A 10,703-nucleotide genomic window follows, 5' to 3' on the forward strand; every position below is an offset into this window, starting at 1 on the left:
TTCAACGATACGATGTAATAAAACAATTAGTTAAAGCAAATATGATAAGAGTTGAATAATACTACGCACACCTACGCGCTATTGCGGATATTTATAATCGATTTTATCGAAATATAGCCACGTCTAAATGAAACGAATCATCACTTATAAATGTTAACACATAATACTATAAAATTACATATTAAAGATCTTAATCAATAATCACACAAGAATTGTGTATTTCACAACATCCAACGCGTCCTGTAATCGATGATACAAAGAATGATTCTACGTGAAAATATAGAAATAAAATTTCTCCATTTCAAGCGTTTTTTTCCCCAAAACAAGTTTTTTTCAAAACAAGTTTGAAAACTTTTCAAATACAACTAAAATTAACTCCTTCCCGATCAGATACGAATGAATTATCGACACTGAAATATCACGAGAGTACATTTCCCTGTCCTCTCCTTTCTTAAAATAAAATTTAACTTTATAAAAGGATATAAATTCCACCGCTTATCATGGATAATCGAGTATCATAATAGAGCTTTAAAAAAAGAAATCACATCTCCCCTCCCTTCCTATAACTTATGCTCTCTACTTTTTTATATTCGCGCATGTAGATCAAACACGAGTGGCTGTAGACGCGCAGAGTCTTCCAAGTGTAAGATCGTAAGCGTAAAACAGCGTTGGCGCATGGTCTCACGGTGCGTCACGCAACGCGTGGGCACTCGTTCGTTCCGTGACTGCACAAGCTTTACGAGGGTCTCGCGAGTACGTGTAAATTGGAATCCTCCTCCTCTTCTCGACGCGCGTTTCCCGCGCGGTAAAAAGCGGAAGATCCGTTTCGAAGAAGTTTTCGTGCCGTCTCGCGTGCGTTTAACGATCGCATTGTTTTTTTTCTTTCTTTCTTTCTTTCTCTTTTTTTTCCACATCACACGTACCACCGGCGACGACGAGTTCATCGTCGTCGAGTCGAGGAGATAATCGTCCTCGAAGCATTTCCTCTCGATCGATTTAGGAGATGGATTTCGTTTTTATCCTGCCTTGTCTTTTCCTTCGTTTTTAAAGTTCATTTCAATCATTGGTTCATGCGGTTTCGAACGTTTATTTGAATTGGAATTACGGTTGCTTTATTTAGGGGAGGATGGAACTCGAGGATTTAATGTTTCGGGTGTCGATATCGGTTTTTTCTTTATTGAACGAGAGAATGGTTAATCAATACGATTTTGTTAAATTCTCTTTTCGATTCTTCGATTCGTTAATTTCCAATCTTTATTTTATTCCTCCCTTTCCTAAGAGAATATTCCTGTATCACTATTGCAAAACTTATCAGGAGATAAGAATTTCCTTTAAATTCTCTTGCAATTGCGATTTCTATAAAAATTTCTTGTTATAATAAAAATATTAAAAACTTCTTCTCGAAACAACCCTCTCTCGAATCCTCCTCCCCTCGAATCGTTCACGATCTCCCCCTGGGAACCGAGTGGTCGCGTAAAAATGGCTGTAAATTAGGCGGCGGGACGTTTACGTGTATGCACGCGAGCCTCTCGTGGTCTTTGCGGTCGGTTGCGTGGACATGATTCGCAAACAGTCGCCTCGCCTTTGTCGAGGAATCGAACGGGTTGGCGCGAGGCAAAGTTGCTGCACCAGACAAAAACGGAACAAAAGCACAGGCGGAGAGGGAGAGAGGGAGAGAAAGGGTTGGGCACGGCCTGGTTGAGCGGGGCTAGGGCCGCTAAATATTTGTCTCGAGGCGTGTACACTTTGAGGCTTCGATTGTTTTGGGACGCGCGTCGAAGACAGGTTTAACGATCGGCGACCGATCCCTCTGCGAAAGTCGCGCGCTCGTATTTGCTCTGAGCGGTGAGCTGACAGAGCTCACTCCGTATCGCCTCTTTTTCTGGGCCCGGGATTTTTTTCCACGATTACTCGGATTTTCTGGGAATTTTTTTGAACGCGGTTGAAACAGCATGAATTATTCCTTCGAGTTTGCTCGGGTAAAAAGTTTGAGGAAAAATTATTATTTGTTTCTTTATTTGTTTCTCACGATACAATTCCAAGCTATTAGGGGCTGTTCTATTCCTATTCGAGGTTCGACTTGCATCGTACAATTAATTAATTACAGTTATTCGCTTCAATAGATAGCATCAACTTTCCATTTCTTGATTTCGTACGTCTCGTATTTTTTTTTTTCTCTTTCCAATCAATTTCCAATGAAAAGAATATCGAGGAAAATTTTTTCGATCACTTTCGTATCAACCGTCTGGAAGAGGTTCATCCAGAAGGCCGATAACTAGGTCTAGTAATCTTACACGTTTCCCTCGAAAGCCCCTCTATCCAGGATCCTCTCCAATTTCCCGTGTCCCACAATGAAGCGAGCTATTGAAGCCGAACAAACGCGCATCATACATCCATCGGTCAGGAGGAGGATTTTTCAAAATAGAACGGTTGCAAAAAGGGGGCTCCTCGAGGGAGAGCAGGAAGGTAACGATCGGGGCTAACGAGATTGATTCCGCGGCGTAACAAAGCCCTTGCCTTCGAATCGAAGGACCTCGAATCGAAAAGAAGAGAAGCTCTCTCTCTCTCTATATATATATATAGAAAAAGAAGACAGAGAGATAGAGAGAGAGAATCTTAGGATGAAAGAGGATAGGAAGAGGACACAGGTCGAGCGTGACGAGCGTCGATTCCTCCAAAGATCGGATAATAATTCCCGACCAGGCTCAACGTCGATCGAATCTTGACGAGGTTAAAGTCCAGAGGCCTGGTCCCGTCCATCCGGGACACGTATTCGTTCCCTCGATATACACACGTATACACGTAGTAGGGGGGGTTGGGTGCAAGTGGGTGCAAGTCGCTTGGTGGGAAATGACGAGCTGGCGAGATGTATTCCTCCTCGAGGAGGAGTAGGAAGCCGATCGAGAGGAAGAAGTGGTGGAGGGAGGAATGATAGGGTGGAGAAAGGGAGGGGAAGTGGGGAGGAAAGCAGGAAAAAGGTGGAGGGAATAGAAAGGGGATAGAAAGAGAGGAAGGGATCCGGGGGCCGTTTGTACGTCTAGACGTAGGTTCGTATTTGCTCTACCGTGAATCGAATAAATGGCCTCGGCCCTTCTTCTCGTCGTCCAATGTCGTCTCTCCTCCTCGACTTTCCACGTTGGCCACGGCAATAGCTTTCCGTTGCCGCGATGCGATTAACCTTGAGGACTTCCTTTCTCTCTTCCACCTTTCGTTATGGGCAACGCTCGAGTTACGCGGACTACCTTCTTCCCCTCGATCTTGTTCCTCGCTCTTCGAGGGCTGTCGATAGGCATTGGCGCTGTTCGAGCGCCTCTCCTCTGTTACCGAGCTTCGTTCGAGTAATCCTCCGCGTCCTTTATCGCCCTCCCGATTTTTTCGCATCACAATTGGAAATGGAACGATTCAGTTCAGGCGATTCAGCCTCGAAAATTTAGCCATCTGCCTTCCTTCTTATTCTTGTTCAATGGCCCAGTTTCTTGATTCTTGCGAACAGAGGGGAGGAGAGAGGATAAAAGAAAGAAAGATATACGTTGAGAAGTTTCATGATAAATTTCTCAAATTCTGAGAAGCTACGATGAAATGGACGAAGATCGGTGACTCTGATACACTTTTGTGTACGACTTACCGATTCAATCGCGTTAAACGAGGAGAGAAATTTCAATAACAATTATCTTAAATTAACGTCTCCAAAAAAATTGAAGATCCAAGTTACTCCGAGTTAACGATGCTGCGCGCTCTCGAACTCGAGAGAGGTGAGCGCAAGAACGAAAGGAAATCTCGGAACTCGATTCCCGCATCCCGCGCACAGATTACCTACCTCCGCTCCAATCCGATAAATCCTCGGATCACGATCATCTTCCAGGTCGTTACTCGGCCAACCCGATTACCATATCTCGAATTTCTTCGTATTCGAAACGAGGAGGATATACGACGAGATCGAGGTCCACGGATGAATTAATTAAATAATGCTGCTCGATAACGTCTTAATTGCCGCGATCCCTTCCAACGCGTGGAAGGAGAAGGGAGCGAAGGGTGGCGCTCGCGAGAAACGCGATTTAATTAAATTAGCAATTAAAATGTCGGTTGGACGGGCACAGGCTCGCTGCCCCCTTTCGTTCAATCGCTTCGTTTCACGGTGGATCGGCAAACATACGTCGTGCAAACTGGCTGAGTCGCGACTTTTAATCGAAAATGAGCGCGTGCCCTTCTATCCGGTTATCAGTTCGAAGATTTGCGTGATTCGCCGATGTTTCTCGAAACTCTGTTCGCGATTCTTGTTTCTTCTCGCTTCGATTGATCCTCGACTTTTCTTTCTAGTTTGAAGAGGAAGAGAGATTGAGAGATCTTTTTAATCGTTAATCAATCGCGGAGTTTAGAGTGGAATGTAAATCCATTGCAAGTCGATACACGTTTTTTTTTCTTTTTGGTATGGTAGAATTGCTCTATTTCAATAATTGTAATTATCTCGATATGTATTCGAATTTGTTGATTATGGCCAAGTTTATTTCGTTAATTACTTATTATTACGAAATGAATGTTAATTCATGGTTCTGGCTCGATAATGTTGCGGTAATTTAATAGATGATCAAAGAGATTGGAGTAATTGTCTCTATCAAGTAGATAGGATCAAAAGGGATATACAATTTCAATTACTTTCTTTTTTTTTGTGCTTATATTTTTAAATTAAATAATTGAAAATGAAATGAAAAAAATCCTTTCCTCTTCGACAAACAAGAAAAACTTGGAGATATTCACAATCTCAAACATATCAAAAAGAAAAAAGAAAAGGAAAACGCAACAATTGCAATGCCGAAAATAATTCTTCATTCGAGTCGAATTCGTTTCGAATTCCCTCGTATCTCGTAACCCTTTTAAGCCATCGGCTTATCATTCGACGGAATCTATCCGATGCATCCTTGTACGAACGCGCACAAGCGCACATGGTAACGCGCTTGCACACAGAGGGAAAGCTGTCTGCGGGGATCAATTTTAGTTCAGTCAATAATGCCATGAGTTTGTCGAGAGCTACCGCGAGAGCTCGTCGGCCGCATCCCCGTGGGATGATGGTTAAAATTGACGTGTAATTTGAATATCTTTAGCTCCCGTTTGCGAAACGGGAATGAATTAACGGGATGATTCCGTTACCGTTGTTCGTAGCAGTACAAAAGAGCGCGGTTTAATCCTCGTAGACCGTTGTTGTTCATCCGAGACAGCGAAACCGCTCTAGTTTTGATTCTGAGAGGGAATCGGTTTTTCTATATTCATATAAGCCACTTTCGATCATCGAATTTATTTTTGAGACGTTTTGGACGCGTGTTCGTACGGCAAAAAGCGACAAATAATCAACGCTCACGATTTTTTTTTCTCTTTTTTCTCCATCCGTTTCATCGTTCCCATTTCAGTCAATTTTTGTCCAACGATGGCCAACACGTTGAGAGAATATTAATCCTCCCCCTCTCTGATAAATATCAATAATTTCCTCATAACTGTACCGTGGTTAAAATGTATCTTCCTATCTTTAAAATCGAGATCTTGCGAATACATAGAGTTTCTACTTAAACGTCTGACTATCGATAAGCATTCAGGTGCACGATAATTCAATCTCCATCTTGAACGTCGTGTCGTGAGAGAAATCGCGATTTTGTAAGAGTAACGGGTCCAGCGTCGGATTTCTATCACCGAGGAAGAGCGGAGAAGAGCAATTCGAGTGGCTCTATGGGGCGTGTGTATGTACACGCACATACATACACACACGCGCACGCATGGAATTAACGCGATTCCGTCACTTGCCACGAGCGCAAAAGCTCGCGTCAGTTTAATTATCGGGCGAAGGGCGACCCCTTTTGTCCGGCAGCGGAGTTTCGTGGCCGGTTTCGCGCGTTTAAATTCCCCGCACATCCCCCCCCATGATGATTTCAATGGACGGCGAACAGTTCAATGGCGTTCCACGGGAGGGGAGGGGAAGGAGGACGTGGAGCGAAACGCGCGCGCCAATAGTGGAGCGAAAGTGTACGCTTCGATGATTTGTTTTCGATTTTTGATTCCTCTAATTAATCCGTTGTCCCTGATAATTGCGTTTTTGTCCCGTTTGTTCTTTGTCCCCGACCCTGCACGGTTTAGATTGCGCGCCACGTTGTTGGCGGCGGATGCGCGCGCAGTCGTCCCGCCGGGAAATTCGATTCCCGCCGTGTTCTGCGTTCTCGTTCGAAGGGAACAATGGACAGAGGGCGATCGTTTTACGCGTTATCGGGCCTCCTATGCGAAATGCAAACGGGGAAACGGGCTATTGGTGACGATGATTACCTCTGGTCGATACTTCTTTTTTTTTTTTGGAGAAGGGATGATTGAGTTTCGAGAGGGATGAATTTTTTCCTTGATTATGGCTTTCGAACGAGTTACGTATTCGAAATGGTTAAAGATAATTATTGAGAATATTTCGATAATTCTTTATCTCCTTTCACGTGAATAAGTAGTTTAGAGAACATTGAAAAAAGTTATATTAAATTTCTTTAAGTGATTCATTTCTCTAATAAATTGTAATGATTTTAGGTAATTCGATTAATTTGTTCGAAACCATATTCCACATCTAATCGAATATCCAACGCCATAAGATAACAGTAGTATCGCGTAGAAGCCTTCTCAGCCGACGTTATTGCATAATTACCTGCGTATTACGCGCTCACGTTACCAACGATACCGCAAGCTATGCGTTAATACCGCGAAACTTTATCTAAACGGATGCCAAACGTAATCCGCCGCGGGACCCTTCTGATTCATCGAAACAATTTAAACTTCTAGACAGTGGTTCAACTGATCCGTAAGATTCCTCTTTATCTTCTCTATTATTCTCTCATAGAATTGAACATTCTCGTCGTTGAAAAATTACTTCAATTAAAAATCATTGTCACCTTATTATTTCAACTTTATGCGTGAAAGAGAGTCGACCACTCGTGTATATATCATTGATTTCCATCCTATTGTCCATAGTTATTGGAAGGCAAAGGCATAACCATTGATACGAATCCTTATCAATCACAAACTTCATTGGATTAAACTTCAAAACACAACCAAGATCCGTATTCATCGTGTATCGAAGGGAGCGTGAAAATCGTTAAACAATTTACCGACTCGATCCTCGTCCAAGCCTCTTCGTCTCCCTGTTTTGCGTATTATTTACAGTCGGTGACGAGAAGACAAAGACGAGTGAATCACCCGCGCATTTTTCTCTCTCTCGGATAATTGGCGGTCGGCCCTCATTGTGTAACTGTGCAACTCTCCACGATATCGGCCGATCTTCAGACGAGGCTTCGGCCTCGGAACGTTTGCTCCAACAACGAGATAAAAGATACCGGACACGGCCGCATCACCTTCCCTTCTTCTCCCTCTTCCCCGAGAGCTTTCTCTCGAGAGCCTCGTTCGTGGAACGCGGAGGCCTTCTTCCTCGTTACCCGTGTCGTGTTTCGTTCACGAGCGTTCATAACTGTCGATCCAGGGACCCGATCGTTGGTCCGTGCCGATCGTAAACCGAATTTACTGGCGCGATAAGCTCGCCACGCGTTAACCCGCGCTACCGGCCAGATATACTTCTAAATGGATCGGGCAGCTGATAATGGCGCGGATTAGCCAGGGGTAATTTGAATAATGAAAGGCGTTCCCTGATACGGTGAACCGCGTGAAACGGTTGCTTAGAATTACGCCGTCCAATCGGCCATTGGAAAGTCTCGCCTTGGGTATATATAATTTATCTCGTTTCGATCGTCGTTAATCGAAAAGGATACATTTTCGAGAATACATCTTCGATGTATTCAAAAAAAGACGAAAAGAAAATAGGATTAAAGAAAGGATTCTAAAGCACTGTCTATCTTCCAATAATCGATGATGGAAACTCGACTCGAGCAAAAGACAAGGAATTCCAACGACGAGGAGCAATGCAAGGACCGCAAACTAAAAGGAATTCTAATAAAAGGGATACGATTCTTCAAGAAAGAAACGTTACTAAGAAAGTAATTCCAATTTCGATTGATCCAATTCGAAATCTACTCCCTCCTTCCCTCCTCTAAATCTCTGATATTCTCACAAACCCGTTTGCATCACGGCCGAGCACGTATTCACCGACCGCGGTGTTCGCCGACAAAAAGGGGCGTCACGTACTCACGGAAGTTGCACAACGACCTTGGTACACGATACGCTCCCCGAGGAGGGAGGAAACGCTCGTGCTATTAGCATGAGAAGCGTCAGGGATGCTGTTGCTTGGAGAATGAAAGGAGAGGAGGGGACGATCTCTTAACAAGCGCGTTGAGGACGCGTCCTCGGCTCCATCCTGAGCTGGATCGGGACCAGTTTTTTGCGATAATCACTCAGAAGGGAGGGAGGGGGCCTTCGGGGCAAGAAACCGATCCGTCGTGCTCATCAACGACAGATTACGTACAGAGCCACGTAGGGGCAACGTACCGACGCAGAGGGACTTTCGAGGGAAACTCGTGTGGTGGCACAGAAAGAAGAAGAAGAAGAAGAAGGAAGAGTGACGACGACCTTCACCTCAGCAGGACTAGTTAATCGAGGAACTTCCGGGGTCTCCCCCTGTCTCTCCTCGCTCCTTCTCCGCTCGATTCGCGGCGGGCAATTAAAGGGGATGGGGAGGGGAATAACGCGTCGCCCGATGAACGCTTTCGCTCGCAAGAAACAAGAGTCGAAGCGTGTTCTGATCGTTAAAAGTGTTAACTACTGTTGCGTGCAGGTAGTGACGAATTGGAGAAAAAATGGATGGATGAATGTCGCTCTGTTTGAATACGAAAATTTCGTGCGAGGCTCTCCAGAGATTTGTTGGATTCTTATTATAGTTTTTTTTTTGGAGAATATATACAAAAGGATACGAAAGGGAGAAAGGGAAGGATGATGAGAGGATGTAAATGTTTCTTTGGAATTTGAGTGAATTTGATTTATTGGAGAGCAAATGGGGATTTTAAAGATTGAAATAAGGAAGGATTTATACGATGTGTATATATAAATAAGTCGGATATTTTGAGTTAGCTCGTTTAGTATGCATTTGACGATGCATTCCATCTTTCTAATTTTGTCTTCATTCCAAACGAAAGGATCACGCGCCATTTATTACACTTCATCCATAGAGTCATAACATTGCGAATAAATAACGGTACGTGATAATTCATCGAAACAAAATAAAACTTTGTTCCAACTTATCTTATAATAAACTGTGAGCAGGCGTTGATTGTTCGAGATTTCGTAACGCCTCTTTCATAAACTTTTAAGTTTTAAATTCTACAAAACAAACAAATGTTTGGTACGCATCATCTCTTCTGTTTCCAAGAATCGAAAAACAATTCGCTTCTAATTTTACTTTGTTCTAATTTTTGTGCTGAAAATTCTCTTCTAATTATATCTTTCATCCTGCCAATTTTTCGTCTGGCTCCAAATCTTCTTCTAAACATCGTTTCTTTTCTTACAAAATTTCATCTTTGTTCCCCACGCGAGATCCATCGTGCGCGAAAACACGAAGCGTATCGATCACATGCAGATTCTTTGGTCGCTCTTTTCCAGCCGTTTCTCCGAGCGTTTGCTCGTGAAAAGAGCGCCCTACTTTGGACTCGAGAGTAACACGGTGCCCAAGTGAAAAAAGGAAAGAAAGAGAGAGATAGAAAGCCTCGTCTCCATCCCATCGTCGCCGTCTGATCCTCTGATTGAATTGAAATTCTTTGACTGGGACCGGCGGCGGCGAGCCGATTTTATTCGAAGCGTAAATGGAAATAGTTGATTAACGTTTTTTTTTCCCTCCTTTCTTTCTTTCTTTCTTCCTTCCTTCCTTCCTTGCGTTTGCTCACTTCTCGCGAAGGAAACCGATTTCCTTGGTCGGGCTCGCTTGCATTTCGGGCCGAAAGTTTTATTGGCCGCTCAGGAACCGGAAACGATTGGATACGTGCGAGCGAAGTCGGCTATTCAACCTTTGAGCGAATTCGATTCGTAGAATCGAAAAGAGAGAGAGAGAGAGAGAGAGAAAAAAGAGGACCGTTTGATGATCCGCCGGGTTTAATTCGTCCCCCGATTATCCTTCGACGATTCGTTTTTCATCGGTATTTATTCGAGACGAAGGTGAATCTGGATGGATAGATAAAAGGGGAGATTGAAAATTCGCGAGGGGGTGGTTCCTTTCGATTTGAAAGTGAAATTTCTTGTAAAGAGAATGTGTTTCGAGAACGATGAATTCCTTTCTTATTCAATCCTTTCACCCCGATCGAATATAATCCATTGGATTATATAGGGTGCAGCAGTATGGAAGATCTGAAAATTTCAACATTATTCGTTCAATGTAAATTTGTGAAGAAGCAAAAGTTACGTGTTTGCGTTTGATCAAGGGATCAAGGATTTCGAATTCGAAATAAAAGAGTTAAATTATGAATAGTTTCAATTATATTAACGATATTTATTATTTTTTTTTTTTTCGTTTGAAAACTAAGAAGTTAATTTACGGGGAAATTAGAAGAAAAATGGAAAAGAAAGATAATAGAAAAAAAAATGAAAGGGAAATAAAGAGGAAAAAGAAAAAAGAAAGAAAATAAATACTAAAGTTGCAAAATGTCGCCAAGCTTAACAAATGGGACCGGTTATTGGAACAAATCCTCCGTCTCCATTTTCTTGAAAGGTTGCATTTCATGGAGACTCTTGTTCCACAAAAAAAAAAAAAAAAA

General features: G+C 43.0%; 1 protein-coding gene and 1 long non-coding RNA gene across 18 annotated transcripts in view; one reads left to right on the top strand and one right to left on the bottom strand.

Moving 5' to 3' along the window:
• Positions 1 to 10,703, top strand: part of LOC102673156 (RNA-binding protein Musashi homolog Rbp6) — a 795,620-nt gene that overhangs the window by 93,694 nt on the left and 691,223 nt on the right. The window lies entirely within an intron of this gene.
• The window catches only part of LOC116185633, a 24,161-nt gene continuing 16,573 nt past the window's right edge, over positions 3,116 to 10,703 (bottom strand). Inside the window, exon 4 of the long non-coding RNA XR_004150498.1 lies at positions 3,116 to 3,127. This is a non-coding gene — a long non-coding RNA (uncharacterized LOC116185633). The remainder of the gene's footprint in view (positions 3,128 to 10,703) is intronic.

Source organism: Apis dorsata, unplaced genomic scaffold (genome assembly GCF_000469605.1).
Source record: "Apis dorsata unplaced genomic scaffold, Apis dorsata 1.3 scaffold_231, whole genome shotgun sequence".
NCBI classification, from domain to species: domain Eukaryota; kingdom Metazoa; phylum Arthropoda; class Insecta; order Hymenoptera; family Apidae; genus Apis; species Apis dorsata.